General features: G+C 43.2%; 1 protein-coding gene across 3 annotated transcripts in view; it reads left to right on the top strand.

Annotated features, from left to right (window-relative positions):
• Window positions 1-1,166: 1,166 nt before the first annotated feature.
• TIAM2 (TIAM Rac1 associated GEF 2) overlaps window positions 1,167-25,287 on the top strand; it is an 810,124-nt gene continuing 786,003 nt past the window's right edge. For 2 of the 3 annotated variants that reach the window (XM_069769402.1, XM_069769404.1), the window contains exon 1: window positions 1,177-1,345. The gene's annotated coding sequence lies outside the window, so the exon portion shown is untranslated. Of the gene's footprint in view, window positions 1,346-25,287 lie in introns of all 3 variants that reach the window. The other variant, XM_069769403.1, reaches the window with a different exon arrangement.

Below are 25,287 nucleotides of genomic sequence, written 5' to 3'. Positions count from 1 at the left end.
CATGCATATATCATTATACCTAGTCCATGTGGGTACAATTATTTACATAACTCTCCCATCTCCGGTCATTTCTCACATTACAGCTCTTTTTCAGGTTAATTTTATCTAACATAGGACTATAACAAGCCTGCTTTAGCAATATTCATCTACTCCTTATATCTCTTAGCAGTTGGGTAGGTTCCCATCCTTTATCCCTATATCCTTTATCTTCTACTGCTATCCTACATATGAATATGTATAACCTCCATGGTTTTATAGCTTGCATTGAGATTTTCTTTGTTTCTTTACCTTTATATGATCATATTGTTATCTTTGATTGTCTATTGATACAATGCTATTTACTTATATCGATGTATAGATATATATGTTTAGGAGGTAGGTCGCTATATGACCGAAATCCTAATGGATGTACTACTCGTGGATTACATTAAATCTTCTCATCTATATACCAAAGCTGAATGCCAAGTTTTACTGCATCATATTCACTGGTTTGGGACCCTACTTGTACACCTGCACGGTCGTGCCACGGTTTCTCATTATTATGATAAAACCAAACTGAAGACATCAGCCATATTTGCTGGGCTTCCTCTGAGTTCTCCGGTTTTGCTTCCTCCCACACCCCAAAGACATATTGACAGGGAATGTAAATTGTGAGTTACGAAGGGGACAGAAAAAGTAGCTATTCTAATACATCAGATGCAGTTACACTTTTATAAAAACCTATCCTATGACTGCCCTCTATATATTATTGTGCTCATAATACTCATTTAATCCATTTTCTTCTAGGCACTACAATTACAAAACCCTGACGAACTTTTCTTGGACAACCTAGCTTAATATTCAGTGTTTTCCCTCTCTGATTGTTGCCTCCTGGGCGGTTCTTACAGGTGACACATAGGTTTTTTGTCATGAGTGTGGCAGAAGGAGAACAATGTCCCTATGTGATTACCTGCATGTGGGTACTGTATGTCTAGGCGCAAGCAGGGAGGGCTATCACTGCATGAGACCTCCATCTGTCCAGAACACACAATACAGCAGCCTATGTGAGTGCCCCCTTATTCCAGCAGCAGCCCCACATTATGCAGATCACTGGGTGCTCTGGCGCTGCGGATTGGTGGATGCTATTTGTGGGGGTGTGATTCTGCAGGAGGTGTACTATGTCTCTAGACATTGCCCAGACACAGAGAGGAGAGGGAGGCAGGAAAGAGTCTTACAGCACAGTGGATGGCAGAATACTCTCCTACCATCAATACATCTGCACAGCACACTGGCCTGCTCAGCACTGGAAACTTTCTGTAATACCCACGGCCTCTGCCCACATCTGGCGGAGTGATTAAAGTAAGAGGTAAGTGGACACCAAGATCCCACCCGTCACTCACACAGCATTCCACCAGAGACTCCATAGGAGGGGACCAATGCGCCCCACACTGGCAGGCCTGGGCACTCGTTAATGATAGAGATGTAGCAGATGACAACTTGACGATTGACACATCACAATCCATTGGCAGTTATGTCAGTAGTACGACATAAGATTGGCAGCTGTACCCTTAAAGCATATACATGGCATTTGGCACAAAAAGAAATATCACAAGCCATCGCGCTCCGAAGAGTTAAAAGACACATTGGCGGCATGACATCTTTGCACATATGCGATTTTCTGCTTTTTGCCTTGTGCTTTTGTTGTATGACACCGCCGCTGCTCTATGGACTTGTACATGGCGTGTGTGAATGTTACTGGATTTATTGACTACAGTTTCTGCATTTACCTCATTTTGTGTTAAGAGTTCCTAGCCTGGCTCTAAATTTAGGTGGGGGAGGTGGGAGTACAATGTATTTGGATTAGGGTTTTTTCATTGCCTGCTTTGGTGCCTGGAGTCTGCTCATTATTTGCCTTCTCAATAAACTACAGCTGCTGCAGATGTGGGCGAGCAGCGTTAGCAGAGACGACATGTCACGGGCATTAGTGCTTTCTGCTGATGTGATTGTTATATTCGGTGACATAGTAGCATTTGTATCTTTGTAGCTGTTAGCCAGTAGTAGAAAGATACTTAGGCTGTGCCAGATGAAGAGACCTGAGGAATCTCCAAAGCTGCGCTTTGTTACCATCTTCTCAGTTAGCCACTAATAGATAACACTCTCTGACGACTCTGAATTTGTAATAATTTGGTCGAGGTAGGTAGTGAACTATCTGCAGGCTGTGTACCGATAGGTATTCATATACCAGTTCTATGTTCTGGCTGCGCCATCCGGGCTCCCATTTTGTGCCCAATAACACAAGTGCAAACAAAATGTTCTAGCCTTGTTTTCTTGTCACGTCAGTGCTGCCATGCTAGGCATGCTTGTGGGAAATGACAGGAACAGATGCTTGGCATGGATGAGCCAGCAACCTACATACCTTATTGCCAATGATTGGATACAGTATGTAAGTCACACAGTAATATTAGCAATAACTTGGTTTCAGCAGTCCAATCCATTGCCTGCAATGCAAAGTTTACAATAATATTAATTTAACATATGATAACACTAATTATGATGGTCATGAAAGATATAATTATGCATGAAGGTAGATAGTATTCTATAGCGAACATGAAAGCAGTTACTATTGTCCCTCTCTGGATTATGTTTTAGGCTGTGTGCACACGTTGCGTTTTTTTTGCGTTTTTTTCCCGATAAAAACGCTATAAATCTGCAAAAAAAAGTGCATACAATAAGCATCTTATCATTTAGAATGAATTCCGCATGTTTTGTGCACATGATGCGTTTTTTTCTGTGAAAAAAAAACGCATCACGGTAAAAAACGCAGCATGTTCATTAATTTTGCGTTTTTTTTGCGGATTTCCCACTACAAAATGCATTGGGAAATGTCCGGAAAAAAACGCATCAAAAGCGCACCAAAAACACGGCAAAAACGCATGCAGATTTCTTGCGGATTTCTTGCAGAAAATTTTAGGTTTTCTCAGGAATTTTCTGCGAGAAATCCTGAACGTGTGCACATAGCCTCACAGTTAAAAATGACCGATTGTTTAAATCAGGTTTTGTGTTAAATGTACCTAGGGTTGAGCGACTTTTACTTTTATAGGATCGGGTCGGGTTTCACAAAACCCGACTTTTTCAAAAGTCGGGTCGAGTGAAATCGGCCGATCCTATAAAAAAGTCGGGGTCGGCCGAAACACGAAACCCAATGCACAGAGGCGTAGCTAGAGCTTTTGCCGCCCGGGGCTGATCCCGAGTTTGGCGTCCCCCCCTCCCATCCCCCCCCCCCCAGCTCAATACACACAAAGGTTACCAAAAATGGTTTTCCTGTTTTGTAGAACTTAAACTGGGCCTAATGGTGTCACCCCCACATGCCACACCTGTGACTTAATACCACCACACCATGACCAGGCCACATAGTGACCGAATAATACTACATACAAGGGACAAATACCACCGCACCATTTCCAGACCACATATTACCACCACATAGTGACTGAATACTACAATACTGATCAGTAATAAAAAAAAAACCACAATACTATCACCATAAGTGCCAGTATTCACAGGAGATCTGTACTTAGTATGCAGTGTCTGTGTAGAGGTAATACAGAGATCACTGGTGACATTATACACAGGACCTCTATATAGTATACAGTGTATAGTGTCAGTGTATAGGTAACACTGACTCACCAGTGACGTCTCTAGGTGAAGTCCTTCATCTTTCATCCAGCACAGACCGCCATCATTCCTTCCAGCCAGGACTCGTTTCTGCAGGAAATAACACAGTTATCTCGAGCTCCGCTTGCAGAACACATTACTTAATTTTTCACAACTTCTACATTACACCACATGAAGAAAAAAAGGTGATATAGTGTCACTCTGCACAGTAACAGGACCGCCCCCCCATTTAAAACAGTATACTCAAAAAATAAAATAAATACATCACTGCAGTAACAATATCCCTTAATTATCCCCTATGGTAATAATATTCCCCACCCTGGCCCCGTTTATCTCATTCCTGGCTCCAGCCATATGTTGTCGTATCCTGCCCTCATGAGTATCCATTCTACCCCATTTGATCTCCCCATCCTGCCCCACCAGCCTCCATCGTATCCGTCCTGCCCCATGATCCAATCCTGCCCCGTGTCTCCAATCATGCCCCGTATCTACATTCTGCCCATGCCTCAAGTCCTGCCCCCAGTGTGTCCAGCATATTACCCCCATGTTGTCCAGCAATCTGCCCCAGTGTGTCCAGCATATTACCCCCATGTTGTCCAGCAATCTGCCCCAGTGTGTCCAGCATATTACCCCCAGTGTGTCCAGCAATCTGCCCCAGTATGTCCAGCATATTACCCCCAGTGTGTCCAGCAATCTGCCCTCAGTGTGTCCAGCAATCTGCCCCAGTGTCCAGCCTTTCCCCAGTGTGTCCAGCAGTCTGCCCCAGTGTGTCCAGCATATTACCCCCAGTGTCCAGCATTGCCCCAGTGTGTCCAGTATATTACCCCCAGTGTGTCCAGCAATCTGCCCCAGTGTCCAGCATTGCCCCAGTGTGTCCAGAAGTCTGCCCCAGGGTCTCCAGCATTGCCTCAATGTGTCCAGAAATCTGCCCCAGGGTCTCCAGTATTGCCCCAGTGTGTCCAGCAATCTGCCCCAGGGTCTCCAGTATTGCCCCAGTGTGTCCAGCAATCTGCCCCATGGTCTCCTGTATTGCCCCAGTGTGTCCAGCATTCTGCCCCATGGTCTCCAGTATTGCCCCGGTGTGTCCAGCAATCTGCCCCATGGTCTCCAGTATTGCCCCAGTATGTCCAGAAGTCTGCCCCAGGGTCTCCAGCATTGCCTCAATGTGTCCTGAAATCTGCCCCATGGTCTCCAGTATTCAGTGTGTCCAGCATTCTGCCCCATAGTCTCCTGTACTGCCCCAGTGTGTCCAGCATTCTGCCCCATGGTCTCCAGTATTGCCCCAGTGTGTCCAGCAATCTGCCCCATGGTCTCCTGTATTGCCCCAGTGTGTCCAGCATTCTGCCCCATGGTCTCCAGTATTGCCCCGGTGTGTCCAGCAATCTGCCCCATGGTCTCCAGTATTGCCCCAGTATGTCCAGCATTCTGCCCCATGGTCTCCAGTATTGCCCCAGTGTGTCCAGCATTCTGCCCCATGGTCTCCAGTATTGCCCCAGTGTGTCCAGCATTCTGCCCCATGGTCTCCAGTATTGCCCCAGTGTGTCCAGCATTCTGCCCCATGGTCTCCAGTATTGCCCCAGTGTGTCCAGCAATCTGCCCCATAGTCTCCTGTATTGCCCCAGTGTGTCCAGCAATCTGCCCCATGGTCTCCTGTATTGCCCCAGTGTGTCCAGCAATCTGCCCCATGGTCTCCTGTATTGCCCCAGTGTGTCCAGCAATCTGCCCCATAGTCTCCTGTATTGCCCCAGTGTGTCCAGCAATCTGCCCCATGGTCTCCTGTATTGCCCCAGTGTGTCCAGCATTCTGCCCCATGGTCTCCAGTACTGCCCCAGTGTGTCCAGCAATCTGCCCCATGGTCTCCAGTATTGCCCCAGTGTGTCCAGCAATCTGCCCCATGTTCTCCAGCATTGCCCCAGCCCCAGGCAGTCAGACATAAAGAAAAAAAAAAAAAAAGTAAAATCCTCACCTCTCCCGTTCCCAGCGCAGGTCCGGTGCAGTCAGCGTCTCTCCGGCTCTGCGACGCTCAGGACAGAGAGGCAGAGCGGCGCGCACAGTAGTGACGTCATCGCGCCCTCTGCTCTGAGACGTCGCAGAGTCAGAGGACGCTGAAGCCGCAGGAACCAGGAGAGGTGAGTATAGAGCGGGGGGCGGGGGCTGGGGCGGGACCCGGGGGTGGGGGGAGCTGGCCCTGGTCGTGGCTGCGGACGGCGCCGCCCGAAGATTTAAAGGGGCGTCTTTTTTTTTTTTTTTTATCTTCTTCTCCTGCAGCGCCGGCCGCCCCCAGCATTGTGCCGCCCGGGGCAGACCGCCCCCCCCGCACCCCTCTTCCTACGCCACTGCCAATGCAGTGCATTGGGTTTCCAATGGTTCCCAGGGTCTGAAGGAGTGGAAACTCTCCTTCAGGCCCTGGGATCCATATTTAATTGTAAAATAAAGAATTAAAATAAAAAATATTGCTATACTCACCCTCTGACGTGCCCGAGGGTGAGTATATTCCTATTAGGTATATACTCACCCTCGGACGTGCCCTGCTTCTTTCCGGCAGCCTTCCTTCCTAAGAATTAGCGCTTGAAGGACCTTCGGTGATGTCGCGGCTTGTGATTGGTCGCGTGAGCGGTCACATGGGCGGTCGCGCGACCAATCACAAGCCGCGACGTCATCTAAGGTCATTCACGCGCTGATTCTAAGGAAGGAAGGCTGCCGGTTAGTACCAGGGCGCGTCAGAGGGTGAGTATAGCAATATTTTTTATTTTAATTCTTTATTTTACACTTAAATATGGATTCCGATACCGATTTCCGATATTGCAAACATATCGGAACTTGGTATCGGAATTCCGATACCAGATTCAGAAGATCGCCGACCTCATGGCCGACCCCACACAGGGGTCGGGTCGGGTTTCATGAAACCCGACTTTGCCAAAAGTCGGCGACTTCTGAAAATGGCCGACCCGTTTCGCTCAACTCTAAATGTACCTTTAAAAATATTGAGCTACTTTTTTATTTATTTGTAATATCATAATCTGTATATATTTTAAAAAATCCTGTCATATACATATTGCCACTAAGGCTATTTCAGAATCTTAAGGGCTGGCTTTAAGGCCAGTTTCACACGTCAGTGGCTCCGGTACGTGAGGTGACAGTTTCCTCACTTCCCGGAGCCACTGACACACGTAGACACATAAAAATCAATGCATCTTTTCAGATGTCATTGATTTTTTGCGGACCGTGTCTCAGTGTGCCAAACACTGAGACATGTCAGTGTTCGTGGGAGCGCACGGATTACACGGACCCATTAAAGTCAATGTCCGTGTTCCGTGCAGGAGACAGCGCTACATTAAGCGCTGTCCCCCCCACTGGTGCTGAAGCCGCCATTCATATTTTCCCTGCAGCAGCGTTTGCTGCAGGGAAAATATGAATATTAGTGTTTAAAATCAGATCCATTTCCCCCCCTTCCCCGTGCACCCCCTCCCGCTGTGATTAAAATACTCACCTAGCTTCCGGATCCCTCGCCGCAGCGTCCTCTTCTGGCCGCAGCTTCTCCTGTATGCGGTCACGTGGGGCCGCCGATTAAAATCATGAATATGCGGCTCCGCCTCTCAAAGAGACGGAGCCGCATATTCATTACTGTAATCGGCGGCCCCACGTGACCGCATACAGGAGGCGATGCGGCCAGAAGAGGACGCTGCGGCGAGGGATCCGGAAGCTAGGTGAGTATTTTAATCACAGCGGGGGGGGGGGGGGGGGTCTGGGGGGGAGGGGGGCGCACAGGGGGTGGGACCTGGATCTGCATTTTAAACACTAATATTCATATTTTTGCTGCAGGGAACATATGAATGGGGCTTCAGCATGATGCCGGGGACAGCGCTAAACTTTAGTGCTGTCTCCGGCACACTCCATGTGGTACCCAGTGGGCACACGGGCGGCACACGTGTGCCGCTCGTGTGCCACACTGATGTACCACAGAAACGTAGGGCACACGGACTCGGATAATTCCTTTACCGATTTTTTTTTCTGGTACCGGAATTATCTGGACGTGTGGGACTGCCCTCAAACTGGCATTTCATACATCAGTCATAATGAGGGGCATGCAGGAATAAGATGCACCAAATTAATTCAGAACTTCCCGCCACTTATGAATGAGGCATATCGTATCACTGGCAAGCACATTGCCAGAGATGTTACTCCAGTCTAGGACAGGAGTAACATTTCTGTTGTAAAGTATGCCACAAGTTGAAATAAATTTGTCAGGCAGGCAGCACCATGCTCCATCTGGACAAAACTGGCGTGAAAATGCAAAGAAAAATTATGCTAAATTTTTGCACAACATTTGACTGTGCTTTGGCACAAACTCTCGATGAATCAATACCAAACTTCCTGGACCTTTATGTAATCCACATGTACATTTATATAAACAGACTCAAGCAAACCCTATCTTTTGTATTGAAATATCTATTGTGCAAAGGTCATTTTGATATCGCCTTCTGTAATTGATGGATCCTTGTCTTATCAGTTGTATATCGAAATGTTACCTGTCTGATGATGGTGAGACAGCTGAAAATGCTTCTGGAAAGGACAGGAAGAATAAATCTAAAATAACCCTAGTGGTCAGTTTGAAAATTGCAAGATTAGTAATTTTGTTTTTTTTTATAAAAATTGTGATATGCATAAAAAAAAATCCAATTTCCAATTCCAATGTAACACAAAAACCTGATTTAAACAATAGTTAATTTTTCTATGACCAATTCGCTTTAATTCAATGCCTGCACATAGAATTAAGTGATAATTAGGCTCTACTCACAGTCTCTACTCACAGCCATACACAGACCTTGACATCCTCCTGTCTGCAGCTGTGACATACGCTGGACCTTCCTTCGGGCACAGGACAGTTCACCTCTGGGCACAAGACCTGTCCACATCCGTGACCAGTCATCGTGGACAGCAGCACCACTGTGAATGCTGTGAATTGCCAGGCCTCACTCTGGCCCTGAAACACCTAAGACTCCTCAGACTCAACTCTAAAACCTCTCTATACTACAGGGCTTTTAACAATGGTAATCACAGCTACACCTGCGACTATATCACCCCCTCATGGCCTCACTACGCCTCTGTGCACATCCTGGGGAGAACAAACAGCACCCCCTAGCTGTAACAGGGGTCACTGCCTCACAGGGTGTAGCGAGGTTCAAACATCAAATTACCATATATACTGGAATATAAGCCAAGATTTTCAGGGTTTTTTTTAGGCTGAAAGTGCCCCTCTCGGCTTATACTTGAGTCATTGTCCCAGGGGGGTCAGAGGGGGAGCAGCGGCTGTGACATACTCACCTGCTCCTGGTGCGGTTCCTGGCAGCTTCCCCGCATCTCCGGTCTCCAGGTGCTGACAGCTTCTTCCTGTAATGAGCAGTCACATGGTACCGCTCATTGCAGTAATGAATATGAACCCGAATCCACTCTCATAGGGGTGGAGCCACATATTCATTACTGTAATTAGCGATACCATGTGACCGTTCACTACAGGAAGAAGATGTCAGCGCCCGGAGACCGGAGATGCAGGGACAGCGCCAGGAGAAGGTGAGGGGGAGCGCTGCGTGATAGTCACCTCTCCTCGTTCCGAGTGCCGCTCTGTCTTCCGCGTCCTCTGCAGTGTCGCTCAGGTCAGAGGGCGCGATGACGTGGTTAGTCTGCGTCCTCTGCCTGAGCGTCAGTGCAGAGGACGCGGAAGGCACAGCCGCGCCGGAACGAGGACCGATGAGTATTGCAAGTGCCGGGGGCCTGAGCGAAGAGAGGTATGTCATTTTTTTTCATCGCAGCAACAGCATATGGGACAAATATCTCTTTGGAGCATCTTATGGGGCCATAATCAGCATTTGTGTAGCACAATATGGGGCAAATGTCTCTATGGAGCATCTTATAGGGCCATAATCAATGTTTGTGCAGCACTATATGGGGCAAATATCTCTATAGAGCATCTTATGGGGCCATAATCAACGTTTGTGCAGCACTATATGGGGCAAATATCTCTATGGTGCATCTTTTGGGGCCATAATCAACCTTTGTGCACCATGATATGGGGCAAATATCTCTATGGAGCATCTTATGGGGCCATAATCAACATTTGTGCAGCATTATATTGGGCAAATGTCTCTATGGAGCATCTTATGGGGCCCTTATTAACCTTTATGCAGCAATATATGGGGCAAATGTGTCTATGGAGCATCTTATGGGGCCATTATTAACCTTTCGGCAGCATTATATGGGGCATATTTTAATATAGAGCATCTTATGGGACCCATCACGAACTGTATGGAGCATCTTATGGGGCCCATTATGAACTGTATGGAGCATTGTATGGGGCTCCTGATTCAATATGGATATTCAAAAACACTTAACCTACTGATGTCTCAATTAATTTTACTTTTATTGGTATCTATTTTTATTTTTGAAATTTACCAGTAGCTACTGCATTTTCCACCCTAGGCTTATACTCGAGTCATTAAGTTTTCCCAGTTTTCGGTGGCAAAATTAGGGGGGTTGGCTTATACTCGGGTCGGCTTATACTCGAGTATATACGGTAATCAAAATTTACCTCACTTTAACTACTTAAATTACTCCAGAAATGTACTCCATTCCTTTACTGGAGTAATATTTCTGGCAGGGGCACATGGCACTTGTAAGCTGCAACAAATTCATTAAGTCTATTAATGAACTAGGCGCTTCTTACTCCAGTGGCGCCTTCATTAAGTCTAGCATACAAAACTCCAATCTTAATGATTCGGTGTTTAAGAAGCATAAAATTATCTTCTAAAGCTACATTTAAAGAGCTTTCGAGGATTTTATATAATTGATATAAAGGGCTTTCCTTTCTAATATATATTCATGACCTATCCTTGATATGTAATTTTATTATGATATGCTGTGATTTACAGCAATAGCCTGAGAGTTTTTTTATAAGTTAAAATACAAAAAAAACTTGTTTCATTTGTTGAAACTTAGATTGAAGGACCACATGTTGTTTTTTGATGTTGAGCAAACACACCTCTATTGTGATGTCTCAATATACCATAAGGATACGTACAGTCTGACTTTTCCGAGAAGTTTTTGGAGCAGAAACTGAGTAGAAATTGAACAAAACTTCTCCAAATCCTCCTTCAATTTCCAAAACTTGTCACAAAGTTTGGTCCCAGTTCCTTAATACTTTGGATTTTCTTGCTGGTCTTGGTGAGGGGATGTCTAGGAGTCTGATGCTCCTTGCAGCAGGCCAGAAATCTTATTCCTGTCTCAGGACTGGATGAGCTGTGACGTCATTCTCCGCCATACCCCAGTCTGCCCCAGGTCTGCCTATTAGAGAAACTGGTGTGTAATAAAGCCAAAAGTTGTGACATTTTTGCACCACTACGAATTGCGCAAAAAATGTTGTGACTTTTCCAAGCTATTTATGCCATAATTCTGGAAAAATTGCTTTGATCAATCAGGACCTTTGAGTTTCCATTCTATTTCTGCTACAAAAACTCTGCAAAAACACTGTGTGCACATATCCTTCGGGGTTTTTTCTAAAGTTTTTTTTAAAGCCAAAGCAAGGAATAGATTGTAAAAGGAGGGTGAAGTTGCGCTCACACCAGCGCATAAATAACCGATCAATCCCATTCTCATACAGGAGAGCGGTATTATTTTTTCTCACTTGTCATCTGTGTGCAGTTAGTATACAATGCTTTTTTTTTACTCAGCAGCTATTAATCATTTGCAGGACGGTTTACAGTTTCCATAGGAAGAAAAGAACAAGACCCCTAAAATATTACTTTTATTCAGAGTTGTCTTAAAAGTATCACATGTTTGGCTAGAATACAATACAATAAATCAATCAAACCACAATGTGTATCCACTAAAAAAAAAATAAAAAGATATACAAATGAAAAAAATGTGACAAAAATGGGGCAGTAGGAAAGAGGGGTCAGCCACGAAAAAAAGGGAAGGTATCACATTATGTGGGCTAATATGCCCTAAAATTCCCTAATGGATGCCCTACCTAACAGTGGAGGTTGTCATCCTAAGTTTCCACGGTATAGCGCCCCACTCCTCGATGACTACCCCTAAAGTCCCTGGTGTACTCTAAGTCTAATATGTAGTTAAATCAATTATAAATGACTAGATGGCAGCCCGATTCTAAAGAATCGGGAGTCTAGAATCCATATATACTTTATTTATTCAAATGTAAGAATAATACAATTAATAAATAATAGTAAGAAAGAACAAAAAATGGCTGCACTCACCAGCTCTTGACAATTCTTGTTATTTAAGGTACAGTTACACAGGATCCATGAACATGCTTATGAGGGGAGGGATGAAAGACATCAGACGACAACTTTGCGTGTTGTGGCAAATGCCACAACAACTGTTCTTTGCTTAAGAACAATAATGTAAATAATAAATAATATGTATCAATAACTATGTATATTGGTATGTTCTATGACATTTTAAAATATTTCATTATTATGTGGAAAGGCTCTTAGTACCCATACTGGCGCATACGTGTGTGCCCATCACGTATTTTCACAGTAATTTTACATCTGATGGGTTGGTATGAAACGTTTTTAATCATCTCTTGGGCTTAGCTAAGCCTTCATTTTAAATAATTCTAATAGGTACAACAGAAATAAAAGCCTTTTTGTGTACCCAAATTTTTTGTGTTTATTTTTACAGAAGTGTAAAATTTAAGAAATCAACGTTCATAGTACACCGATGGGCTAATATAAGCATGCCCATCAACCACATCATGGTAGCCTTTGAACTGATGGGTCCTAACTAACTGATTCCTATTTCTTAATACTCAGACCTCTTTCACATCTGCATGTTTCTGATATTTGCAGAAGTAATGTTAAAAACAATACAACTTCCACACTTGGCACCAAAGAACTGACCTACAACACACTTTCAGCAAGTGCCATGCAATGTAGATGAAGCTTGGAGTTAACTTGCAGTAAATGCAGCAAACGCGGCTTCGGCAATTGCATTAAATGCAGCCACAACAAAAACACTGGTAAGTGGAGATTTTGTGGCGAAAACAGCAGAAACCACATGTGCCGCACCTGCCGCAAGTGAAGTACAAATTCCGAATACATTGCATGCAACTTACAGCAAGAGTGGCGTGGGTCAGCCCTTAGGCAGGACGTGCAGAAATAGCCTTTTTTCCACCATAAATTCTCCAAATAGCAGAAAAATGTTGATGTGAAAGCAAAATCTCTATTCTTTCCCTATCTATCTAAAAATGTACCTATCTATATATCTATTTCTATGTACAGAACACACCTGAAGATAGAGATGTGTGTGAACAGCCATCCCACCCGTCTCTTACCTGTTCACAAAAACCTCACCCTTTTTAAAAACAAAATGAAATCTCTCAGCAGCTATACTGCTGGAGCTTCAAATACAGGTTCCTATCACCAAATACAGGCATTTGAATGATACACAGCTTACATCTTGTACTTAATGTGTGTTCTACTTACCTATAAAAATATGTATTGATATATCATATTTCTAAATTTATGTAGATATGATATAGAGTTATTAACCCTATATGCTAATGAGTACGTATGTTATATACGTATTTCCTACATAAGTACTTAAAATCTATATGTCTATGGCTACGCTAATTTTTTTTTATTTATTTTTTTTTCCTTATCTCTACACATAGAATTTGCCTATTGCTGTCTATGTTATTAGAAAAACTGAATAATGAAAAAAAAGAAAAGTAACTTTAAACTAAAATATTTTTGTACACAATATTACGTGTGAAGACTTTAGTACTATCAGCCAATAATTGTCCTTGAAGTGGTGTATTAACCACTTTAACCCTCACATTGCAACATTGCTTCACCCTGGAAAAAGCAACATACAATTGACCATGGGCAAAAGCAGGTTCTGGTAGATAAATGCCAACTCGATGGAGGGTCTGGCCTTGAGATTCATTTATGGTCATTGCAAATGCGGGCTTGATTGGAAATTGTCTCCGTCTTAATTTAAAAGGTAATCCAGTCTCTGATGGACACAAATCAATTCGTGGAATGAATACCACATTTCCTGCTGCTGACCCACTAATTACTTTAGCCAGTATGATATTGGCATGTAAGGCAGTGACAATGAGCCGCGTACCATTGCAGAGACCTTTGTTCGTGTTCACATTACGTAATAACATGACAATGGTGCCAATTTTAAGTTTCAGCCGATGTGAAGGCATACCAGTTGGTGTTAGTGAATTCAAAAACTCAAGTGGGTATTGATCGAGGTCATCAGCTTCATCAGGATCGATGGAATCATCACTGATATATTCAGTATAGTCACCTATCAATAAATCCATGACTTGGGAATTGACTTTCTCAACGTCCTCATTTTTTGGACATAAAATTGCATGAGATGCAGCTGTATTTATACTTTCGGTGTCATTCACATCAATACAAAGATTATCTCCAAAAATTTCAATTATTAAAGAGCCAGTACATACCATGTCTGGAGGAATTTCAATTACATCATCTCCAAGGTTATGTTCATTAGATAGTTCACCATTTCCCAGTTGAAGCAACCAACTGCTGTAGTGAGGATCAATGGAGCGCATGTTGTTAATAAGTGGCAGGCGAGTAAAATGTTGCCAGTGTTGTGAATATTTTATACAGCTCTCTACAACATCAGTTCTTGTCACATGAGGGATGACAGGAAGACATTGTCTAAAGTCGCCTCCAAAAACAATCACTTTACCTCCAAACGGTGTTTTTTCTTTGTGAGCTACATTTGTTGTCATGACATCACGTAAAACTCTATCAATGACATGCAATGCATATTTGGATAGCATTGTGCACTCATCAATAATAAAAAGTTTAGTGCTGTGCAAATCTTTTGCTGCATCGGTATCATTCTTAATCCTGGAAACAGATGTTTCATTCACAGGAATTGGAATCCCATAAAGAGAATGAATGGTTCGTCCACCTTGTAGCAAGTTGGCGGCAATTCCAGTAGTGGCAGCAGGTGACACAATGTCTCCTTGTCCTCTTAGCTGATGTAGGAGTAGATGATATAGGTACGTTTTTCCGCTGCCACCAGGACCATCAAGGAAAAAACACTTTGCTGTAGAATTAGTGTCTTCTAAAGCTTGAGTGATAGCATCAAAAGCAAAAAGTTGGTCCTCATTTAGAGTAGCTTTCATTTCAGCAGCTGCTGATAACTCATAATCTTTATCATACTGTGGGAGGAGGTGTTGTTTCTTGACTGGACGTGGCAAATTAAAATCAATATAAGTTTTGCCATGAGCTTTAAGAACATGTTGGACATCTGTCATAGCATAGCCTTCACAATTGACACACTCCAGAGTGTCGGAGTGGTATGCATGGCAGTAGTCTTCTACAAAGTGTTCCTTAAATTCATCCCATAAGTCCCGAGGTTTAGCTGGAGGACCAAAAATACAAATGTAGGCAAACATGTCACGTAGCTCTGTTGGCATGTTGAGAGTACTGGCATCAAGTAATGCATTTCTCCACAGACTATCATCAAATAGTAAGCCAAGAGCTAATGCCGCATCTTTGAAGGTTTCATGTGTGACTCCGTGTAGTTTTTATGCTGTCAAAACTGGTTGCACCTTTGACATGTAACAATAACAATCTTAAATAGTAGCGTTCTTGGTCTTTCACACTGACAGTATACATTCGTCCAATCACAGAACCACCTGCTCGCTTTCTAACTTCCCAAGAACCTTCTTTCCAAACATAGTTTTCGGGAATTTCACGGTATAAATAAATATGAGCATGATGGTCGTTCTGATTAAGCTTGAAGTAGGCCATAAGTGTAGAATTTTGATGGAGCTTTTGTTTGATGTTTCCAATAGAGTCATCCTCATGAAAATAGAGTGGCTGAGAATGCGGTAGATGTACAGCAAGGCGAATGATGCTATGAGATTGTTTATGCATTGGATATGAGAATATTCACCAAGCTGCCTCTGGTGCACTGACATATCTTGAATCCATGAATTGGTGTGTTTCATCATGTTGGATGTTAGTCTGGCAGATTTCAAGATTGGCTTTATCATGTCCTTTGTAGACGTATTTAAATAAATATTTCACAGCCTGAATGGAACCACAAACTTCGACATTTATATGGCACTTGTATTTTAGTAGCAGGAACGGATTATATGGAACCACCCACGAATTCAATCATGTTAGAATGGTGTTGAAAAGATGGGCCAAAGTGTCTGCGGTAAGTAGGATAGGCGTCCTTAGCTATGATGGTTCTTGGTTGCAAATCTTTAGGGAAACCTTTTGTACACTTCCCCAGATCCATACAGGGAGAATTTGGGTTGTGTTCTCCACACGGACCATGAATCATATGTTGGAGAACAATTTTATGGAGCTGAGGGTAGTGGGTAGGATTGGGAATTTCAGCCCACACTGTATTGTCTATGTCCTCCTCAGTCCTTAATTTGGAGTTGCTGTCCAGAATAATCAAAATGTGAGCGTGTGGAAGGCCACGTTTTTGAAATTCAATTACATGAACCATAGCGCAAACTTTCCCAAATAATCCATTGTTAATGTCTTTTAAGAGTGCTTCCAGTTTTATTTTGAAAACACGTGCCACCAAATCAGGTCTATGTTCCACACGCTGCCAAGGTTCCAAATTCTCAGTAATCTCATTCCATTTCGGATTAGAGGTCATGGTGATGAATAGATCAGGACGACCATATTTAGTCACAATAGCCATGGCATCCTGGTACCGCTGCTGCATATTCCTGGGACTGCCTTCAAACGAAGATGGTAAAATGACCGTTTTTCCAATGGGGATGCCCTTCTCAATGGATTTTTTCTGGAGATGTTCCTGGAGTACACAATAATCCTCTACTTTCAAATCCTTTTGGTGTTGACGGATATAATTTAGGCGATTTGCCTCGATTTTCACATAAGCATCCACTAAGTACTGCTCAGTGAGTTTGCCACCATTCAGGAGTGGATTAAACTGATTACGGACAGACAGCACATAGCAGTAATATTGCAGTTGTGTAACTCTGCGTGGACTTTGCCTTTGTTGCTTGAGGCCATCATGCCAGCCCTGGTCTCCGTAAGGGAAAAATAAAGGATAGAGTAAAGCATCTAAATTACTGTGTAGAATGCTGACCTGTTGTGTTCTTGGCGCCAAAGGATTTTTGGGGTCCGGTTGTAAATGTATTAAAATATCACGATTAAATGGTGGCTCTCCATTGTCATTTTCAAATACGACAGCAACTTCATTGACAGTTGGATTATTATATCGGCGAGGGTCTTGATTCCGATCTTGTTTAAGGGCCATGATGATATTTGGCATGAGAGTGCCATTAGCTTCAGCTTTAAGATGTTCTTCATGTTCCACATCTCGTAACATTTTGTAGGCAGCAACAAAGGGATTCACATTGTCTAACTGAAGAGCAATTATACTCATCAAAGTGGGATGACATTTTTGATTTTGTTCACAGTTTAAACGTTGTTCATTCGCGGTAGCGGTATCCAAAATATAAAGTTGGGCATAAGCTGGAACTTGATCATCACTGGGATGTAGAGTTCCAGTACGATGATATATTTGTTCATGAATACGGAAACAGTAAGGGCCATGTCCAGGTGGAGGGGATATATTGGCACCCATGGAGGCAAAAGCAAATGAGCTGTTAATACTACGAATATTTTCCATGAGATTCTTACTGAACTCACTCTCCCCTGTCAGCAATCGTTTAAAGACCTCGGGATATTGGGGTATAGGTATATGCACTTTACTCTTGTAACAACACAGAGTAAAATTTTTATCTGCTGGTATCTCAGCATTAAAATGTAATGCTTGACAATGTTCACATAAATAGTTCATAGGACCACAGGAGTGTTCTACTATGGTACTGTCATCATTAGTAAAACCTGTAGGATGTTGAGGTACAGGTTGTGATAACGGAGCATTGGAATGTTTCTGTAAGCCAACATATATAAAGCGTGGACCTGGTAGAGGATCTTCACTGTCCACAGATTCAATCACTGAGGAGTTGGAAGGTGTATCGTGGTCAGAGTTTATTAATATGGAGGTGCAAGCGGTTTTTTTGCGCCATTCACGGCGTGCACCAGCTGCATTTGGTAATGGTTTGTTTGTTGCCTTAGAAGAGTCAGGTGTGAAGCATGTCTTATAAGCAGACTTAACAGTGTGCAGGCGACGGCGTTTATCATTTGGAGTGTAAGTAGGACAGTGTTTGCGCTTACGTGCAGATTTACCAACGGTTAAAGGAGCTTCAAGCTGCACACATTCTATGAATGGAGACAAAGAAGCTGTATTGTGGGCAGAATCTATGACTGAGGACGTGGAAATATTATGTTTGCAACGTTGAGAGCGTGCAGCAGCAGCTTTATTACTTAATCGATTAGTTTTGTCCTCAAAAGACTCATTAGTAATGCGTTTATTGCAAGCAGCATTAACAGTGTCCAGGCGCTTATGTCTGTCCTCTGTAGTCTCGTTAGCACGCTGTTTGTGCTTACGTGCGGCATCGGCGGCTTTTCGCTCAGCGTCATTGGTATACTTATTATCAGACCTGATGTTACGTGCGTCATCAGCAGCTTTGGGCTCTGTGTCATTAGTACACTTAACAGTGTCCAGGCGCTTGCATCTCTCCTCTGTACTCTTGTTAGCACGCTGTTTGCGCTTACGTGCGGCATCGGCGGCTTTTCGCTCTGCATCATTACCATACTTTATATCAGACCTGATCTTACGTGCGCCATCAGCAGCTTTGGACTCTGTGTCATTAGTATACTTAACAGTATCCAGGCACTTGCATCTATCCTCCGTACTCTTGTTAACACGCTGTTTGCGCTTACGTCCGGCATCGGCGGCTTTTCGCTCTGCATCATTACCATACTTTATATCAGACCTGATCTTACGTGCACCATCATAAGCTTTGGACTCTGTGTCATTAGTATACTTAACAGTGTCCATGCGCTTGCATCTATCCTCTGTACTCTTGTTAGCACGCTGTTTGCGCTTACGTGCGGCATCGGCGTCTTTTTGCTCTGCATTATTAGTATACTTTCTATCAGACCTAATCTTACGTGCGCCATCAGCAGCTTTGGGCTCTGTGTCATTAGTATCCTTACTATTAGAGCTCATGTTGGCTAAGCTAAATAGCTTTAAGCGTGGTGGTGGCAAACAACAGGTTAATAAGAGGCAGTGTCAGGTAGTAGGAAAATAGCCAGTTAATAATAGGCAATAGTTCTTTGCAGGAATGCAGATATTAATAAATAGGCAGTTTATATTGCAGAGAAATTGCTGGGCAATAATGGACAATGTCCTTATGTGGCAAATAATAGAGCAATATACCCAATGTGGCAAAGAAGAGGTTAATAAATGGCAGTCTCTCAGTATAACAGTCAGTGAATAATAGGCAGTATATGGAGAAAACACCAAACAAAAGTTCAAAATTGGTGTGAAAATGTCACTGAACCACTTCACAACTAAATATATATAGTTTTGGTAAATGGTATTATCATTTTTTTGACGAAATTCGGCAGGAGCTTGAAGAGCAACGTCACTGGGCCCGCCTCCACGCAGTAGAAACTTGCTGTGAGGTAAAAATTCAAAAATCACACCAAAATGGCGGGCGGAGTGTGTCACAGTACGGCACGTTTCTGATTGGTCGCTCGCAGCAGGCGGCAACCAATCAGACACTGGACACTGTTGACGTCACTTATCTCCGGACATTAGCTCCGGACATTAGCTCCGGACATTAGCTCCGGACATTAGCTCCGGACATTATCTCCGCACATTAGCTCCGGACATTAGCTCCGGACATTAGCTCCGGACAAAGCCACGGAAGTTGGCAGAAATTGCAGGAAGTAGTATTCTAGGCAATTAATCTCCGGACATTAGCTCCGGACATTAGCTCCGGACATTAGCTCCAGACAAAGCCACGGAAGTTGGCACAAATTGCAGGAAGTAGTATTCTAGGCAATTATATATTAGATAGAGCGATCTAGGAAGTCACTAGTAACAAATGTTGTGACCCCTATCAATATCTAAAAAAAAAATATCTTAATGGTAAAAAGAGGGAACTCCCCACTATTTGTTCTTTATATATCAAAAGTAGCATAAATTTGGGGATATATTTTTCCACTCAATATAGTAGAGCCAGATGATTGATGCTACTTCTAAGCTGATAGAGTGGACTGTGATCAGTAACCCACTGAATCTGCACACACGCACATCCATGGCCACTACTCAGTTAATGGATTTGTGCTCATCAGCTCCGCAACTGAGGTTAGACCATCTATGTTAAAGTCACGGACAACCACTTTAAGTTTAAACTACCAAAAGAGAATATACAGCAGTTTTGACATGGATATTCAAAGTAAGTACCACTTTAAAAGACACAAAAGCTATACTGACACTTAGTTGTTGTTATTTTGGGTTTCTCCTTGAATTTGTCAAGTCCTACAAAAAGGCCGATGGGGAAAAACCCCCCGTAAAAAATGTCATTCCCAGAGTATGCTGCACTTTGACATAAAAAAGACCTCCACAAATACCAAAAAAGGACAAATAAATGCATTGTATGTGATGTTATGATGTGATTATATAATTGTCAATTTTTTGGACAATTGTATATTTAGCACAAAAACCTGATTTAACTCCTGCATGACTTGGTAATTTTCCATTTTGACATATTCACTTTTTCCTTCCTCTCTTTCACAAACTAAAACTTACTGTATTTTTCCATTGACAGCCATAAAAGGGTATGTTTTTTGCAGGTCGAGTTGTTTTAAATTATACCATTGAAACCAATGTGCTGGCACACAGTAAAGAAATGTAATAATGTAAAATGGTGAAAAAAATTCCACCATTGTCTTTTTGGTTTGGTTTTTATGGTGTTCATTGTATGTGGTGAAAAAAAATCCGAAATGTAGTTTCTGGACATTTTTTTAAGATCTGCAAGACTTTATTTCATTTTTTGTTGATTTTTTCGTCTGTTTTTATTGGTTTTAGGGTACATATAACTTTTTTTTATTGTTTCTTACTGCATGTTTATAATCTGAGAACCAGTTTATTTTATAACCTACCAGGTTTTGTGACTGTTCATTGTGATTCCTCTGTAATAATTCTGGTTAAAGATATTATATTACCTTTACTTTCTTAACTCAACTCGCGTAATGCCAGTGATATCTGAAATCATAACCCTTCCATGCGATAGAGTAGTAATCATTGTAACAGCTAAACAAGAAGATGCAGATGTCAGTGTCCTTTTTTATCTGCCTGTTTTTTTGATCTGCTATTCAACTAAACTCCTATTACCAGGCGTTGACACTAAGACCTTAGTGTGAATCACTCACTATTAACTCATTCTGCTTAAGTGATTCAAGGACATTTATTGATATAAAGAAAAACTGAAGCAAGCCCGCAATGCCCCTCTGTGCACACACAGGTCTTCATATATAAAAACAAGTCCAGCAGCAATGGCAGCCGAATATTAAAACTAATTTTTATAAAGAAAATAGAAGCTGTGGCAGCTCCTTTCATAGGAAGCTGTATGCCAATCAGCTGGTTTTACCTGGGAAAGTCGCAGGTGTTGATGAGAGATTGTATAAATACTAGAGATGAGCAAGCAATGGGTGGTGCTCAATGTAAAACTCAAATCCCTGCCCCGCAATTTTGGCGCCTGTTACACAGCCAATAAGCATGCGAGGATCGCGTGCGCGTCACTGTAATGCTGTAGCCATCTTGATTGTGGCATTACTGTGATTGGCTCACCGTGTAACATCAAGGACAGGCACGGCACATTGACGCAATTGCACAGCTCTGTGACACTTTGTATCAGAGGGAGAGAGTGCCTGTCTAGGCCTTTGTGTACAGTATAACGAATCAGAGGTCTGTAGTGTTGATACTGGTGTTGAAGCTGAGCCATCATGCCCTTCTAAAGGCTAATCATTTGCTTTGCTGTCTGTATCACATACAATGTACATTTAGCCTAGGAAGGGAGAGAGAGTAGCAGGAGCAGGGAGAGTGACAGAATCCAGTCTGTAGATAGGGATTTGGCCTGTGCAGTCTGTTGGCAAATATATAGCTGCAGTTTTTGGGGGGAGGTGAGTGAAAAAATGTAATATATTTTGATTCATGGAGTATTACGTGATTTGTGTTACCTTTTTGTTATATAACTTAAAATAATAGTTTAAAATTTCCCTAGGTTAAATTTCCTACTCATACACTATTCTGTGTTCTTGATTTATATATATATATATATATATATATATATATAAACCCTCCAAAATAGCGCTTAAAATTTTTGCAGGCTTAAATTTGTCACCCACACATTATTACATGATCTGGGGCAAGTTTCATGTGATCTATAACATTGAAAAAAGTGTTCTAGAATTTTGCAGTCTTAAATTTGTCAGCCATACAGTTTTACGTGTTCTGTGGTACATTTCTGTGATATCCAACACTCGAAAAAACCATAAAAAATTAGTTGGATTACCGTATATACTCGAGTATAAGCCGACCCGAGTATAAGCCGACCCCCCTAATTTTGCCACAAAAACTGGGAAAACTTATTGACTCGAGTATAAGCCTAGGGTGGAAATGCAGCATTTACCGGTGAATTTAAAAAAAAAAATAGATCATTATTTCCCCATAGCTGTGCCATACAGTGCTCTGCACCGTTCATATTTCCCCATAGCTGTGCCCCATATACAGTGCTCTGCACCGTTCATTGTGCCCCATAGCTGTGCCATATACGGTGCTCTGCACCGTTCATTGTGCCCCATAGATGTGCCATATACGGTGCTCTGCACCGTTCACTGTGCCCCATAGATGTGCCATATACGGTGCTCTGCACCGTTCACTGTGCCCCATAGATGTGCCATATACGGTGCTCTGCACCGTTCACTGTGCCCCATAGATGTGCCATATACGGTGCTCTGCACCGTTCACTGTGCCCCATAGATGTGCCATATACGGTGCTCTGCACCGTTCACTGTGCCCCATAGATGTGCCATATACGGTGCTCTGCACCGTTCACTGTGCCCCATAGCTGTGCCATATACGGTGCTCTGCACCGTTCACTGTGCCCCATAGATGTGCCATATACGGTGCTCTGCACCGTTCACTGTGCCCCATAGATGTGCCATATACGGTGCTCTGCACTGTTTATTGTGCCCCATAGATGTGCCATATACGGTGCTCTGCACCGTTCGCTGTGCCCCATAGATGTGCCATATACGGTGCTCTGCACCGTTCATTGTGCCCCATAGATGCTCCACATAAATCTCTGCCGCCGCTGCTGCTGCTGCAATAAAAAAAAAAAAACACTCACCTCCCTTGATTGCAGCTCCCGGCGTCTCGTTCCGGCGCCTCCATCTTCCCGGCGTCTCTGCTCTGACTGATCAGGCAGAGGGCGCCGCGCACACTATATGCGTCATCGCGCCCTCTGCCTGAACAGTCAGAGAGCAGACGCCGGGAAGATAGAGCAATGCTCGGCGGATGGAATGCGGACAGGTGAATATGCTATACTTACCTAGTCCTGGCGATCCTCGCGCTGTCCCTCTGCCTGGTCTTCGGTGCCGCAGCTTCTTTCTCTATCAGCGGTCACCGGCACCGCTGATTAGAGGAATGAATAGACGGCTCCGCCCCTATGGGAGGTGGAGCCGCTTATTCATTTCTGTAATGAGCGGTCCCACGTGACCGCTGAAGAGGGGAAGAAGCTGCAGCACAGAAGCCCGTGGGACGGCAGGGACAGCGCGAGGATCGCTGGGACTAGGTAAGTATACCTCAGCGCCCTCACCCCCTCACCTGCCGACCCTGCCACCCACCTTGACTCGAGTATAAGCCGAGAGGGGCACTTTCAGCCCAAAATTTTGGGCTGAAAATCTCGGCTTATACTCGAGTATATACGGTACATTCCTCATCCATACACTATTCTGTGGTCTGGGGTAAATTTCTGTGATCTATAAAAATGAAAAAAGCGTTAAAAAAGTATGCAGTCTTAAATTTCTCAGCCATACAGTTTCATGTCTTCTGTGGTACATTTCTATAACCCTCCAAAAAAGCGTTGAAACATTATTCTGGATTGAATTTGATTGCCACCCATACACTTTTGTGTTCTATTACATTACGGTGGTATTTAAAGGGACTCTGTCACCTGAATTTGGAGGGAACAATTTTCAGCCATGGAGGCGGGGTTTTCGGGTGTTTGATTCACCCTTTCCTTACCCGCTGGCTGCATGCTGGCTGCAATATTGGATTGAAGTTCATTCTCTGTCCTCCGTAGTACATGCCTGCATGTCAGACCTCATGATTCTCAATTGGTCTGACATGCATTGTGAGCTGTGAGGTCTTATATAGACAGCTGTGTGCCTTTCCAAATCAAGTCCTATCAGTTTAATTAAACACAGCTGGCCTCATTTGAAGGAGTAGAACCATCTCAAGGACGATCACAAGGAAATGGACAGCATGTGACTTAAATATGAGTGTCTGAGCAAACGGTCTGAATACTTACGACCATGTGATATTTCAGTTTTTCTTTTTTGTAAAATTTGCAAAAATGTCCACATTTCTGTTTTTTTCAGTCAAGATGGGGTTCAGAGTGTACATTATTGTGAAAAAAATGAACCTTTTTGAATTTACCAAATGGCTGCAAGGTAACAAAGAGTGAAATATTTAAAGGGTCTGAATACACTGTGTACAGTATTATTAGGCAAGTTGTATTTTGATCATATGATACTTTTTATACATGTCCTACTACGGGCTGTTCCGGCTTGAGAGCCAACTACCAATTAAGTAAATCAGGTGATGTGCATCTCTGTAATGAGGAGGGGTGTTGTCTAATGACATCAAAATCCTATATGAGGTGTGCGTAATTATTAGGCAACTTCCTTTCCTTTTGCAAAATGGGTCAGAAGAGAGATTTGACGGACTCTGGAAAGTCCAAAATTGTGAGCTGTCTTGCAGAGGAATGTAGCAGTCTTGATATTGCCAAACTTTTGAAGCGTGATCACCAAACAATCAAGCGTTTCATGGCAAATAGCCAACAGGGTTGAAGAAGTGTGTTGGGCAAAAAAGGTGCAAGATAACTGCCCATGAATTGAGGAAAATCAAGGGTGAAGCTGCCAAGATGCCATTTGCCACCAGTTTTGCCATATTTCAGAGCTGCAACGTTACTGGAGTAACAAATAGCACAAGGTGTGCGATACTCAGAGACATGGCCAAGGTAAGGAAGGCTGAAAAACGACCACCTTTGAACAAGAAATATAAGGTAAAACTTCAAGACTGGGCCAAGAAATATCTTAAGACTGACTTTTCAAAGGTTTCATGGACTGATGACATGAGAGTGACTCTTGATGGGCCAGAGGCTGGATCAGTGAAGGGCAGAGAGCTCCACTCCGACTCAGACACCAGCAAGGTTGAGGTGGGGTACTGGTATGGGCTGGTATCATCAAAGATGAACTTGTAGGACCTTTTCAGGTTGAAGATAGAGTGAAGCTCAACTCCCAGACCTACTGCCAGTTTCTGGAAGACAACTTCAAGCAGTGGTACAGGAAGAAGTCGGTATCGTTCAAGAAAAACATGATTTTCATGCAGGACAATGCTCCATCACATGCCTCCAACTACTCCACA

This window comes from Ranitomeya imitator, chromosome 5, assembly GCF_032444005.1.
Source record: "Ranitomeya imitator isolate aRanImi1 chromosome 5, aRanImi1.pri, whole genome shotgun sequence".
Lineage (NCBI taxonomy): Eukaryota > Metazoa > Chordata > Amphibia > Anura > Dendrobatidae > Ranitomeya > Ranitomeya imitator.
The sequence above is the reverse complement of the archived record's forward strand: the minus strand, read 5'-3'. Positions and strand labels throughout refer to the sequence as shown.